The 19,703-nt window shown below is 37.4% G+C and overlaps 1 protein-coding gene across 2 annotated transcripts in view; it reads right to left on the bottom strand.

Moving 5' to 3' along the window:
• The window catches only part of PTPRE (protein tyrosine phosphatase receptor type E), a 145,203-nt gene that overhangs the window by 96,057 nt on the left and 29,443 nt on the right, over positions 1–19,703 (bottom strand). For both annotated transcript variants that reach the window (XM_088131868.1, XM_088131869.1), the window contains exon 2: positions 8,575–8,597. The gene's annotated coding sequence lies outside the window, so the exon portion shown is untranslated. The remainder of the gene's footprint in view (positions 1–8,574; positions 8,598–19,703) is intronic.

Below are 19,703 nucleotides of genomic sequence, written 5' to 3'. Positions count from 1 at the left end.
AGAGCAAGCTGGTTGCCAAGCACCCAGATTGCAATCATGTGACCGCAGGGGTGTTGGGAGGGCCTGATCTTCAAGATCCAGTCGTAATCACCATTTGTTCAGTGCTGTTGTAACTCTGAACAGTTGCTGAACAAGTGGTCATTAACCGAGGACTGCCTGTACAGCAATGGATACTGAAAGGTATGGATAAGAAATGGGTTTTGCAGTTATTTTCAACCACGGTAAAGGATAGTTTTTCCCAACCTCCATTTCCTGAACAGAGACAATAACTGAATAAATACATGTTCTTCACTGCTTCTTCCTTTACTGTTGACAGCTGATCCTAAAAGACAGAAGCTGTCAACTACTTCAATATCTCCATTGCCAGCTCTATGGTTAGTTGCTACAACTGTTGTCATTAGTTTGGTCTTCTTTATCTTTAATGTTAGTCACATTTTTTCTCTTTCATTACTAGAGCTTGCAGATCATTTGCATTTTCAGCTATCAGAGCAATGTCATAAGCGTAGCACAGGTTATTAGTATTTCTTCTTCCAATTTTAAGATCACGCTCATTTTCTTCCAATCCAGTTTTCCTCAGTATGTATTGCACAAATAGGTTGAATAAGTGAGAGGAGAGGACAGCCTTGTCTCATTCCTTTGCCAACCTAGAGCCGGTTTGTTTTGCCATGTTCCATGCATTCCTGCCACTGTATCTAGATTTTGCACGAAGACAGTGAGATGTTTTTGGATTCCCCTTTTTCTAAGCGCATTCCACAGCCTGACATTATCAATACAATCAAAGCCTTTATATAATTAATGAAGCACATACTGACTTCTTTTTGGTACTCTTTGGCTTTCTCCAAATCCAGCTTACATCAGCAATAATGTCTCATTCCCTGTCCATGTATGGCTCTAATCTGCACTGGATGATCCTAAGCATTATTGTGCTAATGTGTGAAATTAAGGATACTGTACAATAGTTTGCATATTCTCTGAAGTCTCCTTTCTTTGGACATAGATTGACCTCTCCCAATCTGTCAGCCTTTCTGTTGTTCTCCAGATTCACTGGCATAGCTTGGTTAGAACCTTTATTGATTCTTTTGTTGCTTTCCATATTTCTATAGAACCCAGTACGAGTTCACCTCAATTCACTGATGCCTAAGATGTCAAATATACAGTCGATTCATTTCATCTTTTACTGTGTTGAGAACTGAGATCATGAGAAATTTGTTTTTAGATATATGAAAAGGAACTTTTAAACCAAGCTTCTTTGTCCTAAGGTAACCAATAGGTTCAACAGAAACTCTTCGATCTGCTGATGCTGTCCTTCCAACAACTTATGTTTGATAGTTAAACCTTGCCAACTTTGCCTTTTTCTGTTGTATCTGTTCATAGTTTCTTACTTTTTTTTTCATCATATATTTGTGCCCATTTGCATTTTCTTTTGATTCTGAGCTTCCATTAACTGAGCACTTGTTCTATCTTATCTGTTTGAGACATGCAGCATGTCCCAAACTGTAAGCAATGCTGTTGTTCCACTCTTGATGACCTTCCTGCTTTTCCTCAATTGTAGGAATCAAACATTTAGTTACCACAGCCAGTTAAGCAACAGCAATATTATTTAAGACCTTAATGCAATTAAGCCAGCACCCATTATTCAATATATTTAGTATGTTTATATCTTATAGTGCAAACAAGACCTATTTTACCCTACCACAAATCTGTGAGATAAGTTGAAGTCAAAGTGTATAACTGGCCAAAATCACCCAGTGAACCTCCATACATCAAACTTCATTGCAGCTTCTTTTAAGGCTTTCTTAATTCAAACATGATTTTTTCTGAGACTACCTGGCTACCGACAGAGCTCAGAAGGCATGGTTTCTTTAAGGAATTACAGTGAGTGTGCACCTTTCTTTCTTTAGATCCAAACAATTGCAGCTTGTAGTTACTTAGCATACAGTTTGTTTTGGTATATATGTCTGTCTGTATAAATTAATTGGAAGTCAAACATTTAATAGCAATTTAGTAGTTGCAATCACATTGCAGTAAAAAATAAACAAAAGGCTCCAGGTCAGTCCTGAAGAGCATTTTCATAATACAAACAAAATGCAATCAGAGTTCAAATTTCTTACAAATCATAATAAAAGCATTCAAAAATCATAGTTTCAGAAAACAGAGTTATTGAAAACCGTGACCAAGTAGAAAGATAGAAATATACTCCACAATTGGTAATGTTTATTTTCAGATGGAAGAAATTACTATGTAGTTTAATATTAGAGTATTTGTTTTATATCACTTTTTTCCATCCTGATGCTCTCAAGTTATACCCTTCTGCTGGCTCAGAATTAAGAACGGCAAAGCTGGAGGACATTAGATGGGGAAAATCAGTTTTATCCTCTTAAGGTTTGTGTTCCAAAGCCCATGGCTTTCAGCTTCAATTGGATGCCAACTTGTAGCAAGAGGCATCACACACAGGATGAACACTTTTTGGGATTTCTAGACTCAAACATGGATATCCTTTAATACAGTGATCACACACATGTATATGTGTATGTATGTATGTATGTATATTGTGTTTTCTGGCTATAAATCTATAAAATTAAACTAAATAATGCAATAAGATACTGTCAGGCCTATACTCCTGCCAGCTTGTCTCTGATGACCTTGTTCAATAAGGAAGTTTTAGTAGGAGAATAACTTAATAATTTAGTTCATATAAGTATAGTACCTCATACTCTGCTGTCATAAACCACATTTGACAAAATGGGTTGTCCACCATGTATTAAATGGCCTATGGATAGCCTATGGATAGTCTAATATTGGTCCAAATCAACAGTCTCATTTCAAATAAGAAACTACTTACACTATTGTTAAATACATCACATATAATAACTATTTTATTGAAGAACAACCTGAATTACAAAAGCGATTAAACTCATGATTTGCTTCCATTAAATCTAATGTCTACCATACAGTAGTTATAGAGTCCTCTAACTATTGTTGTGTCAAAACAACAACAATGTAGACAACTTTGTATTACTTCAACCTAGGTGATCCTATGAAGACACTGTAAGTCACTAGCAGGGAAATAATCTTAGTTCAGAGACAACTTGAAGAAGTATGGTGAGCATTCTTTATACATTTTCCTGCTTAAAAAATTATCAGTGTTCCCCATTCTTATAGCATCTATTAGGTGAAAGTGGTCATTATCTACATGTGCTAACAATCTGTTTAGCATACTAGATGTGTCACCAAACTTAACATCAGGTGTACTATAGTTTGGATCAGGGCCAAAATTCATGAATTGATATCAAATAACAAACTATGTGTTAAAGCTGAGTTCACCTCATGTAGTTCCTTTCTATTGACTTGAGTTTTTAACCTGATTTAAGGAACCATGAATTACACAGAATACTCTATTCTTCAACATATTAGAAACCTCACATTTTAGGTATTTTTAAAACTGTAAGTATCTCTCAAACAATCTTTAGCCTAAGATTGTAATCTAAGAAAAACACGCATATACATTTATGAGTTAACTACAACTAACTCTAATACTCATCCCAACTTCATACATAAAAAGAAAAAATCTGTTCATTAGTGAAGGAACAATTAGAGCATCATGTATATATAGTAAAAGAGCAGATATAATCCTTGCAATATTAAGTATGAGTTAATACACAAATATCCAGAATGATCTATGAAATTATTTCATTCTTGGATACTTTTTTCATGACCAATTAACTTTACATCTATAAAATGATTAGAGAAAAATTATAATAAATTTATTTCAATCTATGAAATAATCAAACTCTGTTACATATAGCTCTTTTCATATGAAATTAAATCAACCTAATATACTTATTTACCTCCTTTTCATTAAAGAACGTTCTTCTGAATAACAGCCTGAAATCCATTTTGCTTCTTAACTGGAAGTAACTCCTTATCAACAAATCGTTTCTTCAGGAAATTCTGACCCAAGTACAATAAAGTTGTTTTTAACGGGCAGGGTAGTGGTTTCCCCACCTCCTTTTTTTCATCCCTCCCCCACCCAATTTTGCTCCTATAAATGGAAATCTTGATTTCTGCACCCTTTATTAGTTGCTTTGCCATGTGATAAACAGTCAAACAGCTCAAGAGAGTCATAGGATTGCCAGGGGAAGGGCTGTTCCTTTTAATAGTGTAAAATATTTCCTCCTCTTACGGGAATAGGAAGCATTCATTCCGATCAATGATTTAAAAATTACCAGCTTTCCAACCCACAGTCTCTTCCATGCAGCTGCAGATTCTATGCAATTCCAATTCTTAAGAAAAAGTATTAAGGAATCTCTTGAGTCAGAGAGGCAGGAAGAAACAACCACTCTAGAAATAAAACATAGTATTTGAATCTGCAAGGGACAAAAATCCAGATGCCCAATATTTTCTAAACAAGGCTAACAGCTCTGCAACAGTTCTTGTCACTTCTATCTCAACTTTAGAATGTGTATATCTATTGTTCCCAATTATCACTTCCTATGTGACCAGTTTAACAGCATGATCTGATTCTTAAACTAACATGCTGACTAAAGCAAGTATTTTTGATGCAAATAGGAACCCTGCAGCCCCAGTTCCAAGGATCAACAAAGTTAGAGAAGATCAAATTCAGCCTTCTTACGTATCTCTAAGCACAGAGAGGTTCCTCAGTTATTTATTTATATGAGATTTACTTTCAAAGGGAGAACAAACAAGGTTTGGTTTAAAAAGAGGTTCCAACAATTTTGTTCTTCAGAAGAAAAATATCAAGTGTCCTTCTTAAACCCTCCAGGCAAGATTCTGGAGTCCAGCTCATCACTTGAATTTGTCCACTACACTTTAGGCTCTCAAACAATCATTTTCCTTCAAATCCTGGAAGCTTAACTACAGTTATCAGAAGTCCAGACAGATAGCATGTCCACTGGTTCAGGAGTTCTGGGGTTGTAGTCCCAAACATCTGGAATGCACCAGTTACTCTATTTGTGCTTTAAAGCCATCTGCTAAAGTCAGAATGATCCTTCTCTAATTTCCCTACTCTAAGCAATCTCTTTGGCTCCTCTCTATTCACATTCACACCTTTTCTTCTGCTGATCTTGGTTTGCCTCCAAGTTTGTTACCCACAGAGTCACAATATTTTCCTCTCATCTAACTTGCCCCAGTACCCCAAGTGTTGGGTCAGTATGCTGCCATCTTCATGGCTGATTTTCTCCATCTTCCACAGTCCATTCTGCCAAATCGATCTTACTAGAGCAACCATTACTCCCACACTGCTCTACTATCTCTATAAATGCAGCAGGTGAAAGAACACCAAGCATCCAGATGCTACTTCACCAAGCCCATTCAGGTCACAGATTGGAACTCGCTGTTTGCTGAGCCCAAGAGTAAGGCTTAGTAAGTGATATAATCTAGTTTTAAACCTATAAAAATCCATATGGAAAAAAAAATTAACAGCCCACATCAAGGAAGCACAAACTGAACTAATATGGTTTCCTTACAGGGATAAATCCAGTCAGGATAATGCTGCAATCATATAACTAACAACAAGAAAAAGGCTACACCTTTCTCTCACTTTATCTTGATATGTATATATATTTAAAAACTAACCCATTCTTAAGGATGCAACAAAGTTTTCAGGTTTCACTAAATACTGACCATCCTATCCCCAATCATTTGTTTTTACTTGATAGCTACTGTCTTCTCCCACTACTATCACTTTTTCTACCCATGCTTGGCCACCTCTGCTGTGTCCACTTCTGCTTCCTTCTCCCTGGTCTTAATTTCATTCTTTGCAGCCATCACCAACATGCCCTGTAAAGTGCTCTGCCATGCAGTGGTTTGCATGGCAGAAGCCATAATTTGTTTTAATTTTAAAAACTTAAGCATAAGTAGCAGGCAATAGATGCTGTCTTTGAAAAGTACTGCTAATGAAAGCATTGAATCAGAGGTTAAAGATATATTTCTGATTAAATGCCTAAGAATGTGTTATTATCCTGTCTTTCATTTCATGTCTTGAGTAATCTACAGCCTCCTTGGTTTACCAAGCTCCATTTTATCTGAAAGAAGACATAAAGAAGGAATTTCTTGTACAGGTTTTTTTCCCCAAATCAGACAACCTGGACAGCTAAAAAACTGACATTCTTTGTGAAAGATCTGTAAACTCAGAACCATCCCAAACTGTATTTCTAAATAAACTTTAAATCATGATGAAAATACAGGAGAAAAACAGCATTTTTTCTTGCAGGTGAATAAAAGTTAAAGTGTAACTGCAGGATAAATTTATTTATTAAACAAATTTATGCAGCCACCCACCTATCAAAAGAAACTCTGGGTGGCATACAAGAAGAAAAACTTAATACAATTATCAAACAACACCACTCCCACAACAAAAAAGACAATGTTGAAGCCCCAATAAATTTCACATGAATAAATCACCCACACCGTTTATCAGCAGAGTTGGTGCACTCCAGGTTCTTTCAATTAAACAATGCCATCCATTGGAACCCCAAACTGCACCTTCTCTGTAACAGCACCTGCCCTCTGGAATGAGGTTCCCTCTGAGATTCAAATGCCCCCCCCCTACTGGAACTTCTAAGGGCGCTGAAGACATGGCTCTTCACCCAGGCCTTTGGTGAGGGTGAGTAAAGCCCTCTTTCTTCTCTTTCTTTGTTCCCATCTGGATTTGTTATCTCTGCCACCTTTGTTCCTTTCGTTTTGTGTTGTTTTTAAATGTTTTTAAGAATTTGTAAACCACCCAGAGTCACTGGGAGTCAGGTATAATGATAATAACAATAATTGACATTGACCAAGGAGCATAGGTGGGCATGGAATGTTGCAAGTACACCAGACAGTTGAAGAAGAAAAAAGGGCTTTGGAAGAGTATCCAAAATCCACTGAAGTTAGTACACCATGAATACCAAAGAGACCAAACTGGCCTAGAAGAAAGACCAAATGAAGAATAGAAAAGAGACATGGCAACGTACATGGCCAGTACACAAAAACACAAGCAGACAAAGCAGAGAACAAGACCTGGCAATGGCTAAGAGCAGGAAAGTTGAAGAAAGAGACAGAGGGGCTAATTCTGGCTGCACAAGACCAAGCCTTAAGAACAAATCCATACAAAGGCAGAATTATAAAGACAGCAACAGACAGCAAATGCCACCTCTGCAAAGAAGTTGAAGAAACAGTGGACCACCTAGTAGCTGCTGCAAGAAGGTTGCACAGACTGACTACAAACAATGGCATGACAAAGTAACAACAATGGTGCATTAGAATATCTGCAAGAAATACCACTTGCCTGCAAGCAAGAACTGGTGGGACCACAAAATAGACAAGGTAATAAAAATGGAAGAAACTGAAGTGCTCTAGGACTTTAGAATTCAAGCAGACAAGCATCTGCCACACAACACCCCAGACTTAACAATTGTTGATAAGAAAGACAAAAATGTCTGGATAGTGCACACTGCAATACCTGGAGACAGCAGAATAGAGCTGGAGAAAATCAGATAGTATCAATTGTAACAGAAGCCTTGGGTGCAATCCCAAAACATCTGGAAAACCACTTGAATACCATTGGCATTGACAAAACCACCATCAGTCAATTGCAAAAGGCAGCTTTACTTGGAACAGCTTACATCCTGCGACGACACCTTTAGTATAATTAAACAACAACATCTGCCTATCCTAGGTCCTTGGGAAGCATTTGATAGGTGGACAAAAATGCTAAATCCAGTCTAAACATCTGGCTGACTGTGTGACCAACCATAATAATAATAATAACACCAGCTCCATCAACATCTTGGCCCCAGTGCCTGGGGAAAAAGCCAGGTCTTGATTGCTTTCCTAAAGACCATCAGGGTTGGGTCCATCCATATCTCCAGAGGAAGGCTGTTCCATAAGGCAAGCACTGTGATAGAGAAGGTACACTTCAAAGCCCCACCAAGCAACACTGTTTCATCAAAGAGATCCACAGCATGCCCACCCCACCAGATCTAATGGTATGGGAAGAATGCATAACAATGTAAGTAGATATGCTCTAAAATTCTCCTTCTCCTTCTATCTTTCTATTTTGAGTTTAAAGAATTGAGTTTAAAGATTTTTTTAAACTGGCCTCTCCAAATAAAATGCCATGAAAACAATTATAACAAAAGCAGCATGGGCCTATAGATATGGTTCCAGAATAGTTCTTTTTCAGCCATTTTTCCAATAGCAAATCAGTGTAAAAAGCAATTGCCGTCAGTATTAGTATATATACTTTGAAATGGGCTTCAGTTGCCCACAGCTGAGATATATAACACTTTTCTTTTTCAATAAATCCTATTGCATACTTGGGTGTGTGTGTGTGTGCATATGTGTGTCTATCCTCAGAACTCACATCTCCACAAAACTTAAGACTGCAGAATCTAGCTTAATGAAGGCTTCACATATGCTGATCTACAAAATTCAAATATAGTCTAACTGCTGTATATAAATATAGCTCCAAGCTGTTAACTTTATATAGCAATATGAGATGTCTTTAAAGAAGCAAAGCCCATTTGAAGATACAGGTGGTTAATTTTTAATTGTTAAATTATACAGTGTACTCACCTAGTAGAAGACAATGCTATAGGCTGCAAAAAGAGAGAGAGAAAAAATAGTTTAATAGTTTAAAATGTTATTGCTTCCTCCCATTCAAAATACAAAATCAAAACTCTTGCTTTAAACTGATCATGCATACCATTGATTATACATGCAAATGTTTAACTTCAAGTTAATTAGAAGAAACAGTTAATATGCTTTTTTATTTGTGCAACGCAGAGAAATAAGAACACCTCCCCATGAAATTCGAAACAGTTAAAGGTACTGATTAACAAAGAGATATATATTCGGCTGAATGAACAGCAACATAAATTGACAAAAGCCTTGTTCAGGGAGGGGTGAACAGATGAAAGAAGGAAATTGAGATCACATATATTGGCCCATTCCTAACCTCAAAAATTGCAGCCTACTGGGGCTGAACTTAAAAGGGAAAATATGTTTTGTTTACTAATAGATAAAAACCAATTGTGTCCCAGAAGGTTCCAATTCAGCTGCACTGATACCTGAAGCATTTTGGTTGTTTTGTGTTTCAGCTGAAACAAATTCTAGGGGGCGACCTTAGAGGGCAAGTAGGGCAAGATTGGTGCATACAGTCAGGTCCAGAAATATTGGGACATCGACACAATTCTAACATCTTTGGCTCTATACACCACCACAATGGATTTGGAATGAAACAAACACAATGTGCCTTAACTGCAGACTGTCAGCTTTAATTTGAGGGTATGTACATCCAACTCAGGTGAACGGTGTAGGAATTACAACAGTTTGCATATGTGCCTCCCGCTTGGTAAGGGACCAAAAGTAATGGGACAATTGGCTTCTTAGCTGTTCCATGGCCAGGTGTGTGATATCCCCTCAGTACCCCAATTACAATGTGCAGATAAAAGGCCCAGAGTTCATTTCAAGTGTGCTATTTGCATGTGGAATCTGTTGCTGTCAACTCTCAAGATGAGATCCAAAGAGCTGTCACTATCAGTGAAGCAAGCCATCATGAGGCTGAAGAAACAAAACAAACCCATCAGAGAGATAGCAAGAACATTAGGCGTGGCCAAAACAACTGTTTGGAACATTCTCAAAAAGAAGGAACGCACCGGTGAGCTCAGCAACACCAAAAGACCCGGGAGACAATGGAAAACAACTGTGGTGGATGACCGAAGAATTCGTTCCCTGGTGAAGAAAACACCCTTCACAACAGTTGGCCAGATCAAGAACACTCTCCAGGAGGTAGGTGTATGTGTGTCAAAGTCAACAATCAAAAGAAGACTTCACCAGAGTGAATACAGAGGGTTCACCACAAGATGTAAACCATTGGTGAGCCTCAAAAACAGGAAGGCCAGATTAGTGTTTGCCAAACGACATCTAAAAACGCCTTCACAGTTCTGGAACAACATCCTATGGTCAGATGAGACCAAGATCAACTTGTACCAGAGTGATGGGAAGAGAAGAGTATGGAGAAGGAAAGGAACTGCTCATGATCCTAAGCATACCACCTCATCAGTGAAGCATGGTGGTGTAGTGTCATGGCGTGGACATGTATGGCTGCCAATGGAACTGGTTCTCTTGTATTTATTGATGATGTGACTGCTGACAAAAGCAGCAGGATGAATTCTGCAGTGTTCGGGCAATATTATCTGCTCACATTCAGCCAAACGCTGCAGAACTCATTGGACGGCGCTTTACAGTACAGATGGACAATGACCCAAAGCATACTGCAAAAGCAACCAAAGAGTTTTTGAAGGGACAGAAGTGGAATGTTATGCAATGGCCAAGTCAATCACCTGACCTGAATCCCATTGAGCATGCATTTCACTTGCTGAAGACAAAACTGAAGGGAAAATGCCCCAAGAACAAGCAGGAACTGAAGACAGTTGCAGTAGAGGCCTGGCAGAGCATCACCAGGGATGAAACCCAGCGTCTGGTGATGTCTATGCATTCCAGACTTCAGGCTGTGATTGACTGCAACGGATTTGCAACCAAGTATTAAAAAGGGAAAGTTTGATGTATGATTATTATTCTGTCCCATTACTTTTGGTCCCTTAACAAGTGGGAGGCACATATGCAAACTGTTGTAATTCCTACACCGTTCACCTGAGTTGGATGTACATACCCTCAAATTAAAGCTGACAGTCTGCAGTTAAGGCACATTGTGTTTGTTTCATTCCAAATCCATTGTGGTGGTGTATAGAGCCAAAGATGTTAGAATTGTGTCGATGTCCCAATACTTCTGGACCTGACTGTATCTCCCATCCTTTTCCACATAACTTGTTTACCATAGTGCCCACTAATCTTCCCAGTATTTCCCACCTCCAGTGGAGTCCTTGGAGTTCTCTGAGCTTGGCTGTTTTCTTGCAAACATTTCGTTACCTGGCTAGGTAACATCTTCAGTGCTAGAATGGAATAGGGTTTGCTCTCTGTTTATATACAATGGCATGCTCTGCCAGTGTGGGTTTGGTTTTCTTTTGTTTTTTCCTCCCCAGACCTCCACCAACACTGGCATGGCATGTCACTATATATAAACAGACAAAACCCCATTCTGTTCTAGCACTGAAGATGTTACCCAGCCAGGTAACAAAACGTTTGCAAGAAAACAGCCAAGCTCAGAGAACCTCAAGGACTCCACAGTTCAACCCTGAGCTACACATATTCGCTTCTATTTCCCACCTCCTGTTAGCTACCCCAGCAGCTACCCTCGATATCAAGCATGGCATAGGGCAGACCAGTTGGATATGCCTTGCTTGACTTCAAGGGCAGTGGCAGCTAAGGGGTGATAGGGAAAGGAAAATGAAGGGATACCACTTGAATGTGCTGCTATTAAACTTAAGGATGGTGGCAGCAGCCTGCCTGCACCTTTCCCTGCTCTTCCCAAAGCCCTCATTTTTCCACCTCTCCTTAGCAGCTACAATTTGCCACCCTTGAATCAAGTGCAGCATATCGAACCAGCATCCCCTGTCTTTCTCAACACCTTCCTTTCCCTATCTTACCTTAGTCACTACCAAAGGCCTTATCTTTTTCCTGCTCTTCCTGTAAGAATACTTTCCCACATTGGTAAGAACTCTTAAAGATGTTACCAAAACCAAGTACAGAATTGCTCTACCTTCACAAGACACAAGACTCCTCCCCTTTACAGTGAAAAAATATGAGAAAATGGAACTTTCTTGTAGGTAGAAGAGATGGTTTCCACCTGTATCTTGATTTGGTAACAAGCTGCTATGGTATCAGACTGTTTGCTTGTGTCTGCATATGAACTGCCTCTCACATTAGTTTACCTAACTCAATTTCATATATTCAAGATATTTGTACAGAATCTTATAAGCAATCCATATCCTACCTTGGTAGGTTATAGGAGTATTCAAACTGTTCCATGCGTGAAGCATTCCGTGCATAGTACAGCTAGTTTTGGGTGGTCTGTGTCCAGACCAGATCACACATATTTTGTCTTGGCACGGATCCAAAATGTGCCTGTTCCAGGAGGACATGTTTCATGGTTGGGAATATCTTTCTTATGTTTTAGGAATGCTTGTATGCCTGTCCCAAATTCAGCCTTCAAGATTTATTTGTCCATTTATTTTTCATGGACATAATACGCTGGGTTTTATCTACCTATGCTGGTGAAATAAAAACCTTTAAAACATTTTCTGACAGAGAAGTATTTTATGCACACCATCTTCTTTCATACAGTCAGTTTTAAAAATATACACCTTACACTGCCTATACATAGGTTTCTCATGTAAATGTAGTGTACACACTGGAATTCTTATGCTGTAACCTCAGTCTTCCTTTTAATAAATAGTACTAATTAAGACTCTGAGAGGCTTGTTCTTTGGATTAATTATTTCTAATTCAGATTGCTAGGATGAGTACCTGATATTCCCAATCATGAAACATGTCCTCCTGGAACAGGCACATTTTGGATCCGTGTCCAGACAAAATAGGTGTGATCTGGTCTGGACACAGACCACCCAAAACTAGCTGTACTATGCACGGAATGCTTCACGCATGGAACAGTTTGAATACTCCTATAACCTACCAAGGTAGGATATGGATTGCTTATAAGATTCTGTACAAATATCTTGAATATATGAAATTGAGTTAGGTAAACTAATGTGAGAGGCAGTTCATATGCAGACACAAGCAAACAGTCTGATACCATAGCAGCTTGTTACCAAATCAAGATACAGGTGGAAGCCATCTCTTCTACCTACAAAAAAGTAGCTATTAGCCTGTTACACTGTGTAGGTAGGAGAAAGATTTAAACTTTGATTTCACTATAAATAGACTTCTATCTGATGTACAGTGGTTGCTGGAATTCTTTTGTAATGATTTCATTAGTTTTTCTACAATAAATCTACTGATTAGAGTTTTTGTACCCATGGAAGTCTATTGTTGCAATTTGTTGCCTGGCCAGGCAAGACAAGTCTGACTTCTAAGGATAATACATGAAAAATCTAAGCAAAGGAGCAATTTAGCCTAGCTAAATCCAAAGAGTACTACACTTAATTGCATGCACTAAGAAATATTTCGAATTATACTTTTCTCTCATGACAGAGTATGAAAAGTAATGTGGTATGGAAAAAATCTAATACTCAAAGGAAGAGGAACATCAATATTGCTATGGAACCTGTCTACTAGTTCCTATGTCATAATGTTCTAAAAAGGAATAACCATAATGTTTGATTAATCCATGATAGATATTGTAAATATGGAATTACTTTTACATAAACAAGTTTATACCTTCTTTTAACAATAAACTATAACACTACTATAATGTACCAGTAAATTGTGATGAACAGATTGGGAAGATGAATGGTAGCATTAATAAACAACTATAAACTTGGTCCAAAAATATAAATTGACCACTTATTCTTCTCCCAAGATCCCTATCCTATCCAGGATGGTATGAACAATATTTGAGTGGACTGAGCTATTCACAGGTACAACTCTAAGTAGCCTTTTAGAATATCAGATTCTAAAGAATACCCCTTGTAGTTTTCAAAAGCCATGGACTTAATTCCCCACCTTTCCTAAAGTCTTATGGAAAGATGTAGCAATGCCACCAACCACAAGGGTTTAACAAATGATGGATAAGGCTATCAAAAGCTACTAGTCACAAAGACTGTAAGTTGACTCCAGAATCTGAAGCCATATGATTCTAAATGTTATTAGATCAGGGATACAAGGAAGATGCCATTTCACATACTGTACCTCACTGTGTGCTTTCCAATAGCACCTAAACAACCTCCATGAAACAGAATGATTGACTATATGGATGTTATATCTGATTCAGTTTGGTTTTTCTTATGTTTTAGGAATGCTTGTATGCCTGTCCCAAATTCAGCCTTCAAGATTTATTTGTCCATTTATTTTTCATGGACATAATACGCTGGGTTTTATCTACCTATGCTGGTGAAATAAAAACCTTTAAAACATTTTCTGACAGAGAAGTATTTTATGCACACCATCTTCTTTCATACAGTCAGTTTTAAAAATATTTCAGATCTGTCTTTGTTTGAGAAAGGGTGGCAAAGAAAAAAAAAACTTCAGTTCTGTAATTACATTATCCTTCCTCCCCATATAACTCCAACAAAATCTGGTCAAAACCCTCAAGTTTTTAAAATGAATTATCTAATCCTCCTTTTCCCTATCTTTTTTTTACAGAAAACAGGACAAGAAATTAAGCCACAAAGCACTGCAGAACTAAGATGATATGAATCCAAACACTAATATAATCTGTAGCAATGCATCTATTTTGTCATGAATGTTAAATAATTTATCCATTTTGAAGGTTGTTACTCTGCAGAACACCTGATTCAGTTATTTCAGCTGCTTTTGCAGCACATCAAAAGGCAGAGAGCTAAAGCTTATTTAGCAATCATTCTGTATTATGAAGTTTAACAAGCTGAAAATAGTTTCAGTAACTGGTGAACTGAATAAAACTGATTAGCTTTTCCCTCATACTGTAACACAGCTGCCCTCATTACCTACAGTATTCTCTAAAGTCCCAACACAGTCTCCTCCCTTTACTTAAACCTCTGAGCAACTAACCTTCAATTTGAGAGAAGCAAATGTCCCACATAAACAATTACGAAGGCGATTTTTGCAGGCCCAAACCATTTAGGTGCACAATCATGTAATTACAGTTGATTGTTATGTAATATATAAAGAACATTTCTATAAAAATATTGCTTAATATCTCAAGTGAAAAGAAAATGCAATAGCCAGTTTTCAATACTACTATTTCTATTCATCTTTTAAGTTTGTTTTTTCCTCAAAGAATAGCTGAATAGCCAAAGAAGCTCAGAAAAAGGATGAAACAAAAATAGTTTGTTAAACTTGAAATGAAACACATTAAAATTAGGTGAAGATAGTATTTAAACTAATACATATTTTGTAAGGATGGGGTGATAAAGAAGGAACTGCTGCTTACTGGCAGGGCCTATGCTTCACATATAGAAAGCTTTAAATTAATCTCCAGGTAAGGCTAAAAAAAGGCCTAGAAATCCTAGATGCCTGCTGATAGTCCTGACAGCATACAGTACAGCAATAAAGACCAACAATCCAGTCCATTATTTAGCAGTGCCTTAGGTAGAAAATGAGAGCAGTCTGGTGCAGTGGTTGAGGTACCAAGCTAGAAATCAGGAGACTGTGAGTTCTAGTCCTGCCTTAGGTATGAAGCCAATTGGGAGACCTTGACCCAGTCACTCTCTCTCAACCTAGGAAGAAGGCAAGGACAACCCACTTCTGAAAATCTTGCCAAGTCCAAGCAGTTGCCAGGAGTCAATACTGACTTAAAGGCACAAATACACACACACATACACATTAGACACAAAGTAATGGCTACTGAGAACCACTCAGAAATTGAAAGATTCTTTATTATTATTCTTTGAAGTTCAAAAGAAATCACCAATAGCAGACTGTCTTTTGATCTGTAGTTATATAATTCTACAATTTACGGTATTATGAGGATATAGGGATCTGATATGTCATCAGATAAGAACTGACAGGTTAGTAATTAAGCTTAAATGGAAAAAAGAAGAAATGTTCTCCCTGAAGTATTGATTGACAAGATATCAAAACTGATCTTTATTTCCAGAATTAGGAAAAATATGCAGGGAAATCATCAGTTTTATACAGAAAGATTTTTGTTGATAACATTGTTTCAGAAAGATGTGGTAAAAAATTATGTTCTTAAAAGTGAAATTTTGCATATAGTATAAATTTACACACAGACACAGTTCTATTAACTTATAAGATATTTTTCCACCAAAAATAAGCTCAGCTGTTTAATATATTATCTGTAGAAGCATTCTGTATCTTTTCTTCCCTGTGTCCCTTTCTCATATACATACACACACATACACAGAGGACAGAAAGAAAGAAAGGAAGCTATTACTTAACTTCCTGATTCCAAACAGATGTTTCCTGGAATGGCAATGCGCACTGAGTCATGATGGCATATAAAGTAACTATATAGGTAAGATGATGATACTTAACCTGATAAAGTGCCTTTACAGGGTTCTATGGACACACTGTTCCCTAGATCTTAAATAAACACTGAAATCAAACATATGAATTTTAGTTCACTATGAAGGTCTGAAATTTCATAATTATATTTAAAACCAATTATTTACATATAAGTAAAGTCCCCCATTCCAGAATTCTCCCTCTAGTCTTCAGGGTAGCTTCAGTCATCCCCTCACCAGTCAAAAAAATTTCCGTCCCCAAGCAAGTCCTCATTCTTGGTGGAGTCCAAGGTGCTTGGAGGTGTCAAACCCTGATCTCATGGGCATTCAGATGACTTGGGCTTGTGAGGTTACTGCAAACAGAACTGTTGAAGGAAATGTGGTACATATATGTCATCAGTTGCCTCCCACAAACAGTGAATAAAATAATCCAATCTGACCAACTTGAGTTGTTGTTTTTCCTAATAAGTGCTACCTGCAAGTGAACAAGCTCAGCTCTGTGACTTTAATTAATTAATTAGTACCCTCCCACTGGCTTGTGCTGCTGCCTGAAATTGACAAGACCTTAATCAGTTACAAGCTGAAGACTTTTGCCTCCTAACCAGCTCTAGCACTTTCCTGGGATTGAAAAAACAGTCTTTCTGATGCTGGAAAAAGTAATTTAATCTAAATATAGACCTAAGTACATTTGCGGGGGGGGGGGCAGCAGTTTTTTACTGTAATTTTTGTTGTGGATGCCAAGAAAGTGAAACAGTGTGTGCTCTTCCCCCCCCCCATTTGTACTCCTTTCCAATTGTCCATGTCCTCCTTTGCCTGTTCAGATATCTGGTAACCTATTCCTGACCCTCCTGAGTTGAAACTTCAAAATCTACTCCACCTTAAATTCTTCCTCCCCCCTCTCCTCACCAATATAAGGGAGCAGTGTGACTTAGTTGCCCAAGTTACAAAGGAATTATTTCAGGATCAGGAAAAAACAGTGGAAAACTGTATATATTTCTAGAGTGTCTGAAAGTTGCAGCCAAAGACCATAGGATTGATCTTGTTATAATTATAATTTTATAATTACTGGAAACAGACTAATAAACATGGCATCCAATTTCTTAGTTAGTCATGTTTATAACTGACCTCTAGGCAAAGGCTACCCTCCTGTACCAATGGAAGTAATGAGTACATTCCAACTGATATGGCAGGAAATATCAGCCCTCCAAACTGATCCCTTATTTCTTTTCAGAGAAAGATTCACAGAAACAACACGGCTGTGATGATGATACAAGAATAAAGGCACATACACACAGAAGATCTACCTATTGTATTGTACAGATGTCAAAGTCTTTATAGTGGTCTTTGCTCCAGCACTTAAATTTTTGAGGTTGTTCTTACCTTTCTGAGTCAATGGATATTTGGCCATTCTTTTATTCAATTTGAGAGTCACATGGTCTATGTTTGCGTAATGGTTCTGCCCTAGCCTGGAAGCCTCTGGTCCTGTCTCACCTTCTTCATTCCTGACAATGCTCCTCAAATATCTCCAAGAAATATTACCCTGTAGCAGTGCTCTTTTCAATAGATATAGAATTTAATATTATATCACATTTTGTGTTGTGAACACACATGATATTTTGTGAAAGTTCCCTGATACTTCCACAAAATGGTTATCATGGGGAAAATGAATGGCTAGTCACAAAATAGTTACTCAGAGACATATGGGGAAACCATAAAATAACAAAGATGTAAGTCATATTTTATAAATAAAAAAAATGAATCATCACAGATCAGTTGCTTGCCAAAACTACCAGGATGTAATAACATAGATCCATAGCATAAATCCATATATCTCCCATTTTATTATATATAAGATGTTCAAGTTTCTAGACAAGCAAATTAGCTTACCAGTGTCAATGCATTATGCAAATAAGGGGAAAGGGGAAATGGCACACCCACAATTATCTGTTCCAAATGTAAGTACAGGTTGACAACTCTGAATTACCTAAGCATCGCTAACTGTACACTATGCACATATTCCCCCTTTTCCCTGCCACATAAACACATTAACCAAAGTGTAATTTGGAAACATGATCTCTGTGAATTATTTTCTAATGCTATTAAGCCAATCAGTTAGCTACCATGTAGCTAGGTATACCATTATATAACCATCCCAATACTTACAGACACCATTTCAGAAACAAAAATGGGAAACTATTAATATAACTGATTGCTAAATATAGCAGATTAAGCCAGATTTTTTTAAAACCAAATTATGCATTTCGGGTTATATATCAAAGCTATAATGCAAATGCATTGGTAAGATCTTTCCACATATGTATTCCAATTCTGAAATAAATTAATTTTAATTAATTGCATAATTGGGAAATTGTTCATGGTGATGATTATCAAGTCCAAATAAAATGTAACACATTTAGATTGAATATAAACAAGCAAAAAAAGAATTGTTACAATTCATTTTGTAATTTTACAACAACTGTTTAAATAGGTATACATAGGTAATAAGTCTTTCAAAAAAGCTAAGTAGGGTAGGAAATAGTACTTATATGGGAGGCCAGCAGAAAATCAGTGGTGTGGATGAGACTGAACTTGAAAAAACTATTCCAGAATAAAGACATTCTGTTTCATAGTCCTATATCTAAAATTTTCATTTGGAAAACAAAATATATGGTCTGTTCATAGCACTCTTCCTCAACCTGGAACACTCCAGTGCAGGGAGAGTTTGTGACTCCAGGTCTCCAGTTTTCCCAACTAGCAGATGATCCCAAGGCAGTTGAGAGCACTGTATCAGGAAAGGCAACTTATGACCTAAGTCCACTCTGTGAAAAATATGTATATATATATATGCCTTCGAGTCACAGTTGACTCCTGGTGACTGCCTGGATGAGTCCCTGCAGTTTTCTTGGCAAGATTTCAGAAATAGTTTGCCATTGCCTCCTTCCTAGGGCTGAGAGTGTGTGACTGGCCTAAGATGGCTTTGTGCTTAAGGCAGGACTAGATGTCTCCCAGTTTCTAGCCTGATGCTTTAACTGGCTCTCAGTGAAGTATATTTACATAATATTATTGTTTTTTTACATTATTCTTGAAAACTGCACATCTTTGTTACCTTGTTTTCTCCTGTTTATTTTCAATATTTGATTTTATTTTTTATAATGTGGTTTGTTATGGCATAAAGTTGTACAAAAACAGTAAAATTTACTACTACCGTATAATGAAATCATGCTTATCACTTGTATAGGTTTTTGCATGCTAACTGTTGGTTTACAGAAGAAGGACTCCTTGAATGAACTTCATTAAAGATAAAAAGGTAATAGAGGTAATAATTGCCAGTCCCTCTTTTCTTCAGCTCCTAGTGCCACTTCCTACATTGTTAGGAAGAGTCCTTCCCTGAAATCCTTTCAGATGAAGGTATAGGATATTGCAGGAAGTAAACTTTTGCCTTCCCAAACATACCTGACAACAACAATTTCCTCACCAGTCATTTGTAGTGCTTTATTGGGTCATCTAACTATCACTGTGCTGTTATATCAGCAATAAAGTCAGGCTTTATATTGCACAGCTGTAGTTGGATGAAAGTATTAAATGCTATAAATCACGGGTAAAGAAAGGACCAACATCCTGTATCCAATGAACTGAGTCATTCTTTATATCAGTCCTAAAGAAAATTTTAAGGGATGG

This window comes from Python bivittatus, unplaced genomic scaffold, assembly GCF_059951505.1.
Source record: "Python bivittatus isolate LINGU-HERP-01145 unplaced genomic scaffold, Pbiv_v1 ctg000980_np1212, whole genome shotgun sequence".
NCBI classification, from domain to species: domain Eukaryota; kingdom Metazoa; phylum Chordata; class Lepidosauria; order Squamata; family Pythonidae; genus Python; species Python bivittatus.
The sequence above is the reverse complement of the archived record's forward strand: the minus strand, read 5'-3'. Positions and strand labels throughout refer to the sequence as shown.